Source organism: Arvicanthis niloticus, chromosome X (assembly GCF_011762505.2).
Source record: "Arvicanthis niloticus isolate mArvNil1 chromosome X, mArvNil1.pat.X, whole genome shotgun sequence".
NCBI classification, from domain to species: Eukaryota; Metazoa; Chordata; class Mammalia; order Rodentia; family Muridae; genus Arvicanthis; species Arvicanthis niloticus.
This window is the reverse complement of record NC_047679.1, coordinates 97,858,820-97,872,985: the sequence shown is the minus strand read 5'-3', so window position 1 is coordinate 97,872,985 and position 14,166 is coordinate 97,858,820. Positions and strand designations below refer to the sequence as shown.

Below are 14,166 nucleotides of genomic sequence, written 5' to 3'. Positions count from 1 at the left end.
TAAGTGACCCTTTCACGGTAGATATATTGCAAATATTTATGTTACATTTCATAATAGTAGCAAAATTACAGTTATGAAGTAGCAACAAAATATTTTATGGTTGGGGGGGGTTACCACAACTGTATTAAAGGCTGACAGCATTAGGAAGGTTGGAAACCACTGCTTTAGACTTTTCTAGATGCTGTATGTCAGTTGCTCTCCTTGGTACAAAGTTGAAGATGATCATAATCTGTTTTTAAGCGCAGTGAAACAGGAAATAATCCAAAATTTCCAGAAATTTACAAAATGCAGTAAATGTAAGAGAGTAAGAGCCACAGGGTTGGGGAGGGGTATGACTACTCTCTAGGTCCTCAGGCCAGTGCCTAGCTGTATAGGAGTGACATCTGAGAGCAAATCAACAGCTCAGATGAGGAAAACTCAGACTGCCTTCTTTTCCTACTCCTAACTTTAAAGTTCTGCTAACTTTAGAGGAGATGATGAAAATTCTTCTCTTTCTAACCTTCCTCACAGTTGTCATTAAGACTTTAGCTGTGACTTGGGGATAAGAAACCTGAAGAAGCCACCTCCAGCAGCCAGGCAGGAACCACAGTGGAACAATAGGGACACCAACCCAACCACAAAACTTTAAACCCCAAATTAATCCTGTCTACAAGAAAAGCAGGGACAGGGGATGGAGCAGAGACTGAGGAAATGACCAACCAATAACCAGTCCAATTTGAGACCCATCCCATGGGCAAGGACCAATCCTTAACACTATTAATGATACTCTGTTATGCTTGCAGACAGGAGTCTAGCCTGGGTGTTCTCTGAGAAGCTCCATCCAGCAGCTGACTCAGACAGATGCATTTACCCAGAGCAAAACAGTGGATGGAGCTTGGGGACTTTTATAGAAGAATAGGAGGAAGGATTGTGGGCCCTGAAGGGGACAGAAGCTCCACAGGAAGACCAATAGAGTCAACTAACCTGGACCCTTGGGGCTCTCAGAGACTGAACCACCAATCAAAGAGCATACACGGGCTGAACCTAGGCCACCCTGCATATATGTAGCAGATATGCAGCTTGGTATTCATGCCTGAATAACTGGAACTCCAGCTATCCCAAACCTGTTGCCTGTCTGTGGAATACATTCCCCTGGGCTATCTTGTCTGCCTCAGTGGGAGAGGAAGTGCCTAGCCCTGCAGAGACTTAATGTGTCAGGGTGGGGGGGGGGGATACCTGGGAGGGCTCCACCCTCTCAGAGCAGAAGGGGAGAGGGGAAGGGACTGTGTGTGGGGGGGGAATAGGAGGAGATGGACAGAAATCAGGATGTAAAGTGAATAAATAAATTAATTAATAGAAAAAAAGAGAATTGTATGTGTAGCTGGACATTGGTGGCATATACCTTTAATCCCAGCACTTGAGATCAGAGGCAAACAGACCTCTGAGTTTGAGGCTTTTCTGGTCTCCAGAGTGAGTGCTAGGACAGCCAGGGCTACACAGAGAAATCCTGTCTCAAAAAAAAAAAAAAAACCCAAATAAAACAAAGCTTAATAAAATTTAACAAAATATAATTGTGTATGTATATATAGCTTTTGTGTGTGGAGGGTATAGAGGCCAGGAGAAGTCAGCAGGTGCCCACCTTTATCAATTTCCACTTTTTCCCATTTAGACAAAGGGTCTCCTGAACCTAAAACTAGCTTTTCTCTGCTAGATTGGCAGCCCGTAAACTCCAGAGATCCTCCTATTTCTGTCACCCTCAACTCTAGGGTTACAAGCATGTATGGGGACCATGCCCAGCTTTTATGCCTGTATGAGGACCTGAACCCTAGTCCTCACTCTTGTACAGGAAATACTTTAAACTGTGGAGTCCTCTCTCAGACCCAAGACTATAACGGGTATTTTCCTCCTGCCTTAACTCATCATCTCTTCTTACCAACTTTCAGAGCTTCACCGGGCATATAAAGCTCCCCATTTTCTTCCATGCTGCTAACTAACAACAACTCAGCATCTATGTTCCTAACATCAATTCTGAAGGTTAAAAATAATTCAAGACGAGGACTGTGACTAAAAGCACATTGCCCTTTCTTTGAAAAGATGGTACATCTCATTTATGAGTAAACCTTGTCCTTTCTCAGGGCTAAGGATAAGAGTATTTAGAATCATCTGTACAATTTCTTCTTGTGAACAAAGAGCTTTTCTAAGTGGCCACATGGAAAGTGATTGCTGTAAATGCAGTGGGCCAAGTTATTAAATAGTTCCTTCATATCAGATTTGGGAACATGGAGCTCAGATACCTCAGACTCTCAGTAAGTACATTTACTAAGCTGGTTCTGTTATCTAGTACACCCTTAGGCAATTTGTATAGATATGAGCTGATCTTACAACCAGAACTTATTACCACATCCAGAGGTTTCTCCCTGAATAAACTGTTTTTGTGCAGCTGTGATTTGGTCTCACAAATCACAGGGAATGTGGGGATGCCAAACTGCCTTCTGGTCCTTGAACCAGGGCAGGTGGATACAGGCCACAATTCTAGAATCTGGGGATTGTTTGGGTGTCAGCCTTTTCAGCAGATGGTCTCAACACCATAAGATAACTAGTGTGTAGCCCAACAGGAGATTGGATAAGAATGACACCAACTGAAATGGAAAATGAGGCCAACAAGCTGTTCTACTTGAAAGTGTTTGGGCCTTGACCAGAAAGGGCTGTTAATGCCCTAGCTCTAAATATACATTTCTTTCCCACTCAGATGTGAATCTCCAAATATCACTTCCTTTATGATTATTAATCTGAAGATGCTTAGAATTCTTGTTTCTCAGCTCCCTTACATCCTGGACTATACACCTGCCCTATTCCCAACTGTCATGGTCCAAAGCCTCTGGGACTGAAGCCATGCCTGTCTCAGCATTGCAGCTGTCAATCTGTTGCCATTCTTATTTAACCATGGGCTTCTGTCATTATGTGGCTTAGGGTGATAACCAAGGTTAGAAACTGTGCGTCTGATTATTCCTTCAATATTTTAATCATCTTTTGGATGCAATAAGAGTCTCTTACAGATAAAGAAAAGCATGGAACCATCTGTTTTCTGAACCATTCAGTTAAAGAAGTATCAAAAGAAGCACAATTGTGGGCCCCTGGCTAATTGGCAGAAAGGCAACTACACTATTACACTGATATCACCTATGGTGCAAGTTGCATGTGTTTATGTTGGGGAAAGGTAGAGAGTAATACTAGTGCAAAGGACTAAGGCCTTGGTTGTCCCAAGCCAAGAGGGATGCTCCCTTCCTGCATGCAGCATGTAAGGATTCCCTAGCATACTCAGTTCCAGTATAAATTCTGTCAGACTCTAAATCCCTTCCCTCCACAGATTTTAAGCATGTGTGTGTGTGTGTGTGTGTGTGTGTGTGTGTGTGTACATAATGAATATATAGAGGTCAAAGGACAACTTACAGTTCAGTTCCATCCTTCTCCCATGCAGGTTCTAGGTATCAAACTCTGGTTATCACAATGGCAAGTGTCTTCCCTTATATAAACTGGCAGTCTTCACTACTTAACAATTGAGTTCCTTTTATAGTTGGACTTCAAGGATGGCTTTCTACTGGGAAGCAAAGTAAAGGGCTTTTAACACAAAAGGAAGAAAAACTAAACAAACAAAAGCTCTCTCGCAATGAAAGAATACCCTTATCTCTAGTTTTTGCTAAGTGCAGTGAGTTCATAGTCTTTTTTTATTGAAGTGGATTTCAAGGCTTTTTCTTAGTATGCATTTGATAGAAAGTTGAGTGTGTCATAGTTACTTTTTATTTCTGTGATTTAAAAAACTCACAGAATAAACTCAGGAAGGGTTTGTTGTGGAGAAATCACAGGAGCAGGAACTTGGGACAGCTGGTCAGCCTGTATCCACAGTCAAGAATCAGAAGGTAAGGAATGCTTGAGACCACTTTCTCCTTTCTGTATAATTCAAGATCATGGTCAAGAGAATGGTGCCATCCACAGTGGGTAAATCTTTCCATTTCAATTAACCCACTCAACATAATTCCCCACAGAAATGTCCTGAGATTCTTCTCCCAGGGAATTCTAGATTTCAACAAGTTGAAAGCTGTGGTTAACAATTAAAACAAGAGAAAAGCAAATGTGGCAAGTATATCCAATTACATATATGAGTCTGCCAAGGTATAACCTAGACAAACTTAAATAAGCAAAATTTGTTCCCACTATGTTTAAATTTTGTCACTTTTTCCTGACTGTATCCCACTTTGCTAGGACCCAGTATCTCCAGCTGATACGTGGACAAAGCCTGTTCCCTAATAAATCTTTAATAATTCAGCTGATGTTCCCATTCCTTAGTCCTGAACACCACACCAAGACTTTTCCTACAAATCCAATAAAAATGTACTTTCTAATCTCTTCATGCCCAGCTTTCTGATTGGATAGCTTCATAAATGATACACCTGCATCATTCAAGAAGATCTGGAACCCCTTAGCTAAAATGTGTGAGAAGAGTGAAAAGTTCTGGCTTGTTATGCCTTAGCAAGAGACCTTGTAAGGTACTCAGAAAGCACCTTAAAGCATTGCTTTCTGAAGCAACCATACCCATGCCGCTAGGTGTGGCTCTCTAATTCCACAGATGATTCCTTTGGCAGGAACCTCATGTGAATACAGAAGACCTCCTGCTAGGTTCCCTAGTGAGTTAGAGAAGTGCTGTAAGAATAGTTAAGGCAGGCAGATTTTGTAATGCAGTAACTTTTTTTTTTTTTTTTAGAAATTACTTTCTACTTCAGTAATAGTCATTTGACCAAATATGACTCCCTGCAAATAAAATTTTACTATTGTTACGTCATCAAAAGCCCTGCTATCACAGAATCTATCACAGGAAAAACTAAAGGGCAATTTTTAAGTAATAACCGTGCGTCAACAAACGTCACAGATGGAATGGTATGATGATCTGCACAGGTGATGCTGAATGAAAGCAGCCTCTTTCAAAGTCACCTGCTGTGTGATGCCATTTATATGACCTGCTCAGAAAGACTGTAAAGAGAGAGAGTGCAGCAGTGGCTGCCAAGAGTTGAAGGTGGGGGAGGGAGGACGTTTTGGAGATGAGGGGACTGGTTTGTAATCTGACTGTGGTGATAACCACATGCAGCTATATGTTAAAGCTCACAGAAATAGATGTCCAACAGTCAGGGTGTCTATATGCTTTTTAAAAAATTGGCGAAATGCACATTTCTCATCATTTTGTGCACTGAAAAGTCCAAGTTTATCTTCTAAAAATAGTGGCAAGTTCAAGATGTGTCCTCTCAGAGGAGGGTCAGCCATCATAAGGGCTTTGAAGAAAATCTTCCCAAAACTCTGTAAGCTCCTCAGCATTAAAGTGATCAACGAAAGCAGGTAGAGTGTGTGCTGAGGCCTTAGGCCAGCAATGGCACGTAGGGGCTGTAGCCACTGCCCACAGAGTCTGTTCCGATTTTAGTTTCTCTAGTGGTAAGAACTAGTTGACTGAGTAACCAGGGTTAGGTTGAACAAGTCCATAAAAGCCCAATATTTAAACTCATGAACAATGAACATGCAAAGAAGAGCTGAGGGGAAAAAAAGGTTATGATATCCTATTTTTACCTCTAAGTCTACCCTTAAGTGTGGCGATTTATCTAGGAAATACTTGGTTTTCCTACTAAAGCTATTTTCAGTTAAACTTGCCCAGAATTTCCAGAAAGTGAACTAAGTATTTGTGTACCACCAGATAACTGCTAAGGTGTTACCCAAGCTTGGGGAGTCACAAGTTGTTGCAACTAGTCACTGTTGTAGCCAGATGGACAATTTAATTTCATGTCTGTCCAATGAGCCAGATCCATTCAGTATTTATTTAGTAAGCCATTAAAGACATAAAATTTATTTCTGAGAAAACAAATTTCTAAAGAAAAAAAAAGACATAAAATTTCTTTTTTCATCTTTATCTTTCTTTTAAACTAAATATTTTATTTAAAAAAACTTAGAAATAACTTTAGGTCATAACTCATTAATGTGGCAGTGTTATAACTATGTGCTCTTTCCTCAGTTTTCTGGGTGAAAACATTTTATAAAACTAAACTATAATGCTATAACTAGGACATTGCTACAACCTATTCATCTTTTTACTTCTTTTAATCATTTTGTTTACATATCTATATTTAGCTCTATGTAACATTATCAGCTACATGTAATTCCCTTTATTTGCTAACACAATGCAGAACTCGGCAATCACATGCATCCACATCCTTCTGGTTACCCTTTGTAATCTTACCCAACTTTCTATCTACCCCCCATTCATTGTTTGTGCCAGATAATCTGTTCCCCACCTCTAAAGCATTCACAAATTGTATGTAAATAATTGCGAAATCTATATACATACATATATATTCACTTTACATCCTGCTCACTGCTCTACTCCTGGTCACTCTCTCCTACAATACTTCCCCCATGCCCCCTCCCCTTCTCCTCTGAGCAGGTGAGGGACAGGGTATCACTCACTCCACCCTGGCACTTCAAGTCTCTGGTAGGCTAAGTGCTTCCTATCAATGGGACAACGCAGCCCAGCTAGAAGAATATATCCCACATAACATACAGGAATCAGCTTTTGGGATAGCCCCCACTCCAGTTGTTTGGGACCCACATGAAGACCAAGCTGCACATCTGCTACATAAATGCAGGGAGGCCTAGGTTCATCCCATGTATGTTCTTTGGTTGGTGGTGTAGTTTCTGAGAGCCTCAAAAATACTTTTTAAGGTTGGCTCTCTTTTTCACACAGCAAAAAATCCCGAGACATTCAGGAAAGTCATTAGGTGAACCTACACCCCATTCCTTCTCATTTCTGAGTGGCATTCCATGGAATGAATATATCAGTTTGTTTAATCATTAATATGTTGAAGCAAACCAACAATGCATGATTTATCCAGTTGCTTTGAATCCTTGCCAACACTTGGTATTACCACTCTTTTATTTTACCTTTCAAATAGATAAGGTCTTACTCTTTATCTGCATAGCCCTGGCTTCCCTCAACCTTTGTTAGATCATCCTGCCTTAGCCTCCCGGGGCATGAACCACCACACACAGCATATTTTTAGTCATTTTAATAGGCATGTAAGGATGTCTCGCTGGTTTTTCTTTACATTTTCTTGATAGCTAATGATACTGACAATCTCCTAATGTGTTATTTCCTGCCTGCACATCTACTTTGAAGAAATTGCTGTTCATACATTTGATCTGTTCTCAATTGGATAGTTAGAGTTTTGGGAGTTCTTAAGTCCTTTGCTGGAAGTGTGATTTGAAAATATTTTTTGCCTGTCTGTCATTTGTCTCTTTATGATATACACATAGATATATAGATATTTTAATGTTTTACAAGCATGAAAAGGAATCAATCATATTAATGTATTTTCATACTCCTTTAGTTTTAGTTGACTCTCTCCCCCATCTCCTAGCACTTCCTCTCTGCTTAAACCCCTCTGATTCCAGTATTCCCTTTCCACTTTCAACAACAAATGCTCTATCACCCTCTTCCCCACTTCCTTAAAGTTTCTTTGTTCCCTTTCATGGGCCTCTTTCTAGTTTCCTGACCTCTACCTATATGCATGTAACAGAATCTGATACGGTGACTCTTTTTAAATTTTTGATTGACTCTAATTTTTTTCATTTATGAAGCATGATGTTAAACCTAAGAACTATTTGCTAAGACCTACAACATGAACTTTTCACCTAAAGCTTTTTCAAAAAGTTTAATGTTGTAAACTGTAAAATTACAGTTTAAAGTTGTACAGTCATGTCTATGATCCATTCTGAGTTAAGTTAGAATCTGAGTGATCAAAGATGACTTGTTTTGCATCTGCATCTAGTGGCAACTGCTTCTATACTATTTGTTTTAAAGACTGCCTTTTTTCTCTATTGAGAGCTTCTTTGAAGGTTCTAAAAGAGAACTCGGCTACTCATTAACCCTTGACCAGAGAGTATGTCTCTGTCTCTCTCTGCCACTCTCTCTCATTTTTAAGCCAAAAAAGAGGTTTATTTATTTAATTTTAAATTAATTTTTATTAGTTAATTAGTTAATTTAGTTTACATCCTGACCACAGCTTCCCTTCCCTTCCCTCCTCTCATCCTTTTCAAACAAGTTGCACAGCTTTGGAAGGGATACTCACGTAGGGGTGGGGGAGGGTAGACACCTGGCTGGCCAGCCATATCAGTCAAATCAAGCCTGGTGATCAATCGTGTGACAAATGTTACAGCCAGATCAGCCTCATCTCTCCCTTTCTCTATTAAATGCCTTCATACCTGTGCCAAAAAGTCAGGTGATCAAATATGCATGGATCATTCACCACAATCAAGTTACAGGGATTGTTCAACCTACATAAAGTCAAAAATGTAATGCATCATATAAATAAACGTAAAGAGTAAAATTACATAGTCATTTTAATAGATGCAGAACAAGTCTCTGATAAAATCCAACATGCCTTCATGATAAAAGTCCTCAAGAGTATGACTGGAGGAGATATACTTTAACATAATAAAGAGTACATATAAAAACCCACAGCCAACATTACATCCTAAATGGAGTAAAGCTTGAAACAATCCCTCTGGGGTCAGTAATGAGACATGGATGTCTGCTATCTTCACCCTTTTTCAATATTGTACTCAAAGTACTAGCTGGGGCAATAGTGCAAGAGAAGGAAATTAAAGGGATACAAACAGGGATAGAAGTCAAATTATCCTATTTGTATATGACATGATTCTATAGATATCCCAAAAGTTCTACCAGAAAACTTTAGAAACAATAAACAAACTCATTAATGTGCCAGGATACAAAATCAATTTACAAAAATTAGTAGCCTTCCAATATACCAATAACAAGCATTCACAATAGTCTCAAAAATATCTCAGATTAGACTTAACTAGGGAGGTGAAAAACTTTCACAAAGAAAAATTTAACTCTTGACAGCATGCACTTCCAGCCATCCACATTAGTGTCTAGCTTAGGTGGCCGTACATGGGATAGATACCCAGGTGGAATAGTCTCCAGATGGCCCCTCCTTCAGTTTCTGTCCCATGTTTTGTTTCCATATTTGCTCCCTTGAGTATTTTTGTTACTCGTTCTAAGTAGAACTGAGACGTCCCCTCTTGGTCTTCCTTCTTCAAGAGCTTCATGTGGTCTGTGAGTTGAGTCTTCACTATTCCAAGCTTTTGGGCTAACATCTGCTTAACAGTGAGTAAATACCATGTGTGTTCTTTTGTGTTTGGGTTAACTCACTCAGAATGATAATTTCTAGATCCACCCATTTACCTAAAAATTTCTCGAATTCATTATTTTTAATAGCTGAGTAATACTCCATTGTGTAAATGTACCACATTTTTGCATCCATTCCTCTGTTGAGGGACATCTGGGTTCTTTCCAGCTTCTGGCTATTATAAATAAGGCTGCTATGAACATAGTGGAGCATATGTCCTTGTTATATGTTGCAGTATCTTCTGGGTACATGCCCAGGAGTGGTATAGCTGGATCCTCAGGTAATGCTATGTCCAGTTTTCTGAGGAACTGCCAGATGGATTTCCAGAGTGGTTGTACCAACATGATATAGCTGTCTCCTTAGAGGTCTGCCAGAGACTGACACATTCAGAGGACAATGCTCACAGCTAACCACTGATATGATCAAGGGTTTCCCAATGGAGAAATTAGAGAGAAGACTGAAGGAGCAGAAAGGGTTTGTGACCCCAGGAGGAAAGCAACAATACCAAACAGAGCCCCCCAGGGTCTAAACCACCAGCCTGGGAGCACATAGGGAGGGACCCATGACTCCAGCTGTATATGTAGGAGAGGATGGCCTTGTCGGGCATAGGTGGGAGAGAAGATTCTTGGTCTCAAGAAAAACAAACACAGAGTTGGGGGGGGGGATGTGCTGGTAGGGAGGGGGTAGTGGGGGCACAGCCTCATAGAAGCATGAGGAGGGGGGATGAGATACAAGGTTTCTGGGTGGTGGGAGGAAGTGGGATAAGGGGCTAAAATCTGAAAGGTAAATATAATACCCAATTTTTAAAAAAAAAAAAAAAAAAGAGATGAAAAAAGGGAAAAAAGGAGAAAAAAAGAAAAAAGAAAGAAAAAAAGAAAAATAGGAGACTTAATAACACAAAGGGAAGGATTTAGAAATTTAGGAGGCAGTTTATGTTAATGGAAACAGCATCATAGAAACAAGAAAATCACACCCTCATAGAAGCACAAAGAGGGGGATGGGACAAGGGGCTCCTGGGTGGTGGGGGGAATGGGATAAGGGGATAAAACTAGAAATGTAAATATTATAACCAATTTTAAAAAAGGGAAAAAAAGAAAAGTTGTTAGAACCAACATTTTTAATAAAATGTCAGCCCTCTTAAAAAAATGTATCTTGATACTAAAACTTGTTTTGAGAATTGTATATTGCAGAATACACAGCTTTGAAAAAAAGAAAGAAAAATTTAACTCTCTGAAGAGTTTGAAGAATATGCTACAAGGTGAAAAGATACCCCATGCTCATTAAAATTACAAATGTGAAAATGAAAAAAAAAATCTATCCAAAGTCATTTACAGATTAAATGCAGAACCAATCAAAACTGAACCTTGTGACATTCTTCACAGAAGGGGGGGGGGATCTTAACATTCCATTCATATGGAAGCACAAAAGCCCCAGGATAGCCAAAGGAATCTGATAAAAAAAAAATGCTAGAGAGGTTAACATAGCAGCTTTTGGCTATATTACAGCACTATGGTAATAAAACAGCATGGTACTGGCACAAAACAGCAGATGTGTATGTCAATGGAATAAGTAGAACACTAAAACATGAGTGGATATAAGTATAGCCAAAAACATACACTGGAGATAAGATAGCATCTTCAACAAGTGGTGCTGGGAAAACTGTATGTCTATATGCAGGTGATCTAGATTAGATATACACCCAATTTAGGTAATCTAGAACCACCTGTAACTCCAGCTTCATGGCTCCAAGGACACACACATATAAGTGCACCCACAGATACAGAGACATACAAATGAAAAATGTTTAAAGAAAGACAGGTAATAAACACTACCTGGAATGCCCTTCTCTAAGTACCCAAACATTTAATTCTTTTTAATAAATTTTATTTGCTGAGAGTTTCCATTTGTTCATTCATTTCTTTCATAATTGTACTTATTAAATTATTTTAAATTGCTACTTTAAAGCCCTCATTCAGTAACTTTACCAGTTGGTCCATCTTGGTTCAGGATCACTTGATTATTGTAAGTGATTTTATTAACTTCTGAATATGTTGACTATTAGGAGATTCTGATTCCTAATTAAATAAACTTCAGTGTAGGAGGGAGCTACTTTTCCTAGGTTTACTGCACAGGTCCAGACTTGCTTTTATTGGCTGTGATTAGGTGACAATTTATGTTTCAAAGGCTCCATCATGTTCTTTTAGGTCTGACTGATTAATGTTCTGTGGGGTAAACTGTTCCCTCCTGGTGCTGTCTGATGAAATAGAGCCTTTTCAGGCCTCTAAATGTGTATGGGGGTGGTGGGTGGAGGGGAAAGGTCTATAGTCTCTAGGAACAAATAATCTTTATTTCTTCTTGTACTGGTGAGATTCTCCTTGCCTATGCTGCTTGCACTTCTGATAGGTATAAGGGCAAGATCAGACTCTCAAGAGCATGGTGACAAAATGGTATTCTGAGCCAGGCTTTTTGGGGTGGTATTTCTTCTTTATGGTTTACTTCTTTGTAATGGATCTTTAGGACATGCAAGAGAAATCTCTGGTGTGATGAAAAAAGTAGAGTCAGTTCTCTTGACTGATTATTAGTGGAGATCCCTGCTAGACCCCCTTTGTTGGAGCGGCCATGCTCACCTGGCATTGTAGCCAGGATTCCCATCCAAGCCAGAAGAAGAAAGAATCTAGCTAATCCACCATTCTGTTGCTAGGCTGGAACATGGGAAATGCTGGGCTTGAGTGTCCATCTTTAGATTAGGAATGACAAGGATTCCTGCTACAATAGGGAGTGTATGATCTTGGAGGTCCTAACCATTCTGCCTTCCCCTTTACGGTTTTCAAAATTCTCTTTTCATTATCTCTTGCATTACTTCCTGGGTCTATGTTTGCACTCAGCTGGAAGGAAAATGAGTCTATGCTATGTTATTTAGACTGGGGATGGAAGGCTAATTTTGTACTGGTTTCTGCTGCTGAGTCTCCAATGAGTGACTCATACTTTCAAGTGTCACCATTTCTTAGGCACGAAGCAGCTCAGGACATTTTGCTTTGGTTAATACAGCAATCTTCCAGCAGTGGGTAGCTGCACATGTGTTCCTGTGTGTATGCACATTTGAGAAAAAAATCCTAGAAGAGCCTGGCCCTGAAATAAGCATTACAATGGGAAAATACTGACAGGACACCGAATTAGCTGGGAATTTGTCTAGCCTAGGAGATACTTTTGTCACTATGTTCATAGAATCACCATATTTTAAGGAGCCAGAAAAACCAAGTCTTGATAGTTCTTGACAGGTTGGAAACAGTTTATAAGACTGTAAGACATTCTCTTCCTTTTATATAAAATCTTGGAATCAATGGGCATATCAATAGGCATACTTTGTGTAGCACTGGTCCTCAAGGAAAATGAGATTTCAAGGATAAAGAAGACTACTTTAGAAGGCTGAACAATGGTTTCCAAAATATGGCATTCCCTTAATCCTTGGGGTTATATTGTCTCATATGAAACAAAGATTGTACGTGTCTTTAAACTGAAGGAGCCTAATCTAATTATAGAGTCCTCATCAAAGAGACAGAGGGGGGTTCAAAGTGCTATCCAACAACATGACTTAGGAATCTGAGAGTCAGAAAGGAAGCTGTGAAGATGCTGTACTTCTGCCTTGGAAGATGAAGGAAGGATCCATTTGACAAATGATGCAAGCAGTATCTAGGAGCAAGGAAATAGCTGACTTAGGATTTCTAACCTTTATATCTCTATGAGAATGTATTTGTGCTGTTTTAAGGAACTACCTTCAGAGTCATTTGTCATAGCAGCAATGGAAAATGAATATACTCACAGGGAACAGACACATGATGGCAAGTTGGAAGTCAGAAGGTATTGAAGATTAGAAGGACATTCACGTGTGTTCTACAAAGACACAGTAAAAAAAAAAAAACCAATTAGACTAATCTGTAAACATGAAGCCTAAGAGTGGCTCAGTATCTACCAGGTACCCCCAACTTGAAGCCTATGGACTGTATGTGCCCCAGGAAAGCTACATATGGGACCAAACAGAGAAGCTTCTTCCTACAGTAGATGCAAGCAAATACAAAGACCACAACTATACAGTGTGTAAAATGAGAGACCCGGGGATACTCAGTCCAAAATAGAATTTCTCAACTAAGCCCATCCCTTCAGGGCTCAAGGAACTCTGCAGAAAAGAGGATGAAAAGAATGTAAGAGTCAGTGAGGATGGAGGACACCAAGAAAACAAGGCCCCCTAGACACCTCAGTGATGCACATATGAACTCACAGTGACTATGGCAGCATGCACAGGGCCTGCAAAGGTATAAACCAGATGGGGTCCCAGTGCTAACAGGGCAAGTAGACATAAGTCCCCAACCTGAATCCAGAAGATATCTCCAATTGAGAAGCACAACCAAAGAAAACTTAGCTTTATCCATTGGAGTTTCACTGGTATACAAACCATACTGATGGTCAGGCCCCATGCCTAGCATGAGGTAGCCAACACAAAACAAACTCAACAGTAATTTTGGAGATGCCTTTATTTGTTTGTTTTGTTTTTGTTGTTGGCTTTTCCGTCTCATAATACTTTGCTTAGGCTTTTTTTAAATGTTTTTTGCTTATGTATTATGGTTTCTGGATTTATGTTTTTATGGGATTCCTGTGTGTGCATGTATCTACATATATGTTTTCAGTACTTTTTCTTTGGTTCTTCTTTTCTGTTTGTTTGTATTACACTATTCTGTTTTTATATTATTATTATTATTATTATTATTATTATTATTATTAATTTATTTTTAGGTACCTGTTTGTCTGCTAACAAGACACAGAAAAAATATGGATTGGGTAGATGAGGATCTGGGAGGAGTTAGGGGCAGGAAAAACATAACCAGAATATATTGCATAAAAAACAATCTATTTTTAATTTAAAAATTGTAAAGATATTTAAAATATT

General features: G+C 39.4%; 1 long non-coding RNA gene across 3 annotated transcripts in view; it reads right to left on the bottom strand.

Moving 5' to 3' along the window:
- The window catches only part of LOC143435502 (uncharacterized), a 102,915-nt gene that overhangs the window by 47,956 nt on the left and 40,793 nt on the right, over window positions 1-14,166 (bottom strand). For all 3 annotated transcript variants that reach the window (XR_013105865.1, XR_013105867.1, XR_013105866.1), the window contains 3 exons: window positions 13,045-13,115; window positions 8,142-8,274; window positions 3,430-3,577 (listed from right to left, as the gene is read on the bottom strand). This is a non-coding gene — a long non-coding RNA (uncharacterized LOC143435502). The remainder of the gene's footprint in view (window positions 1-3,429; window positions 3,578-8,141; window positions 8,275-13,044; window positions 13,116-14,166) is intronic.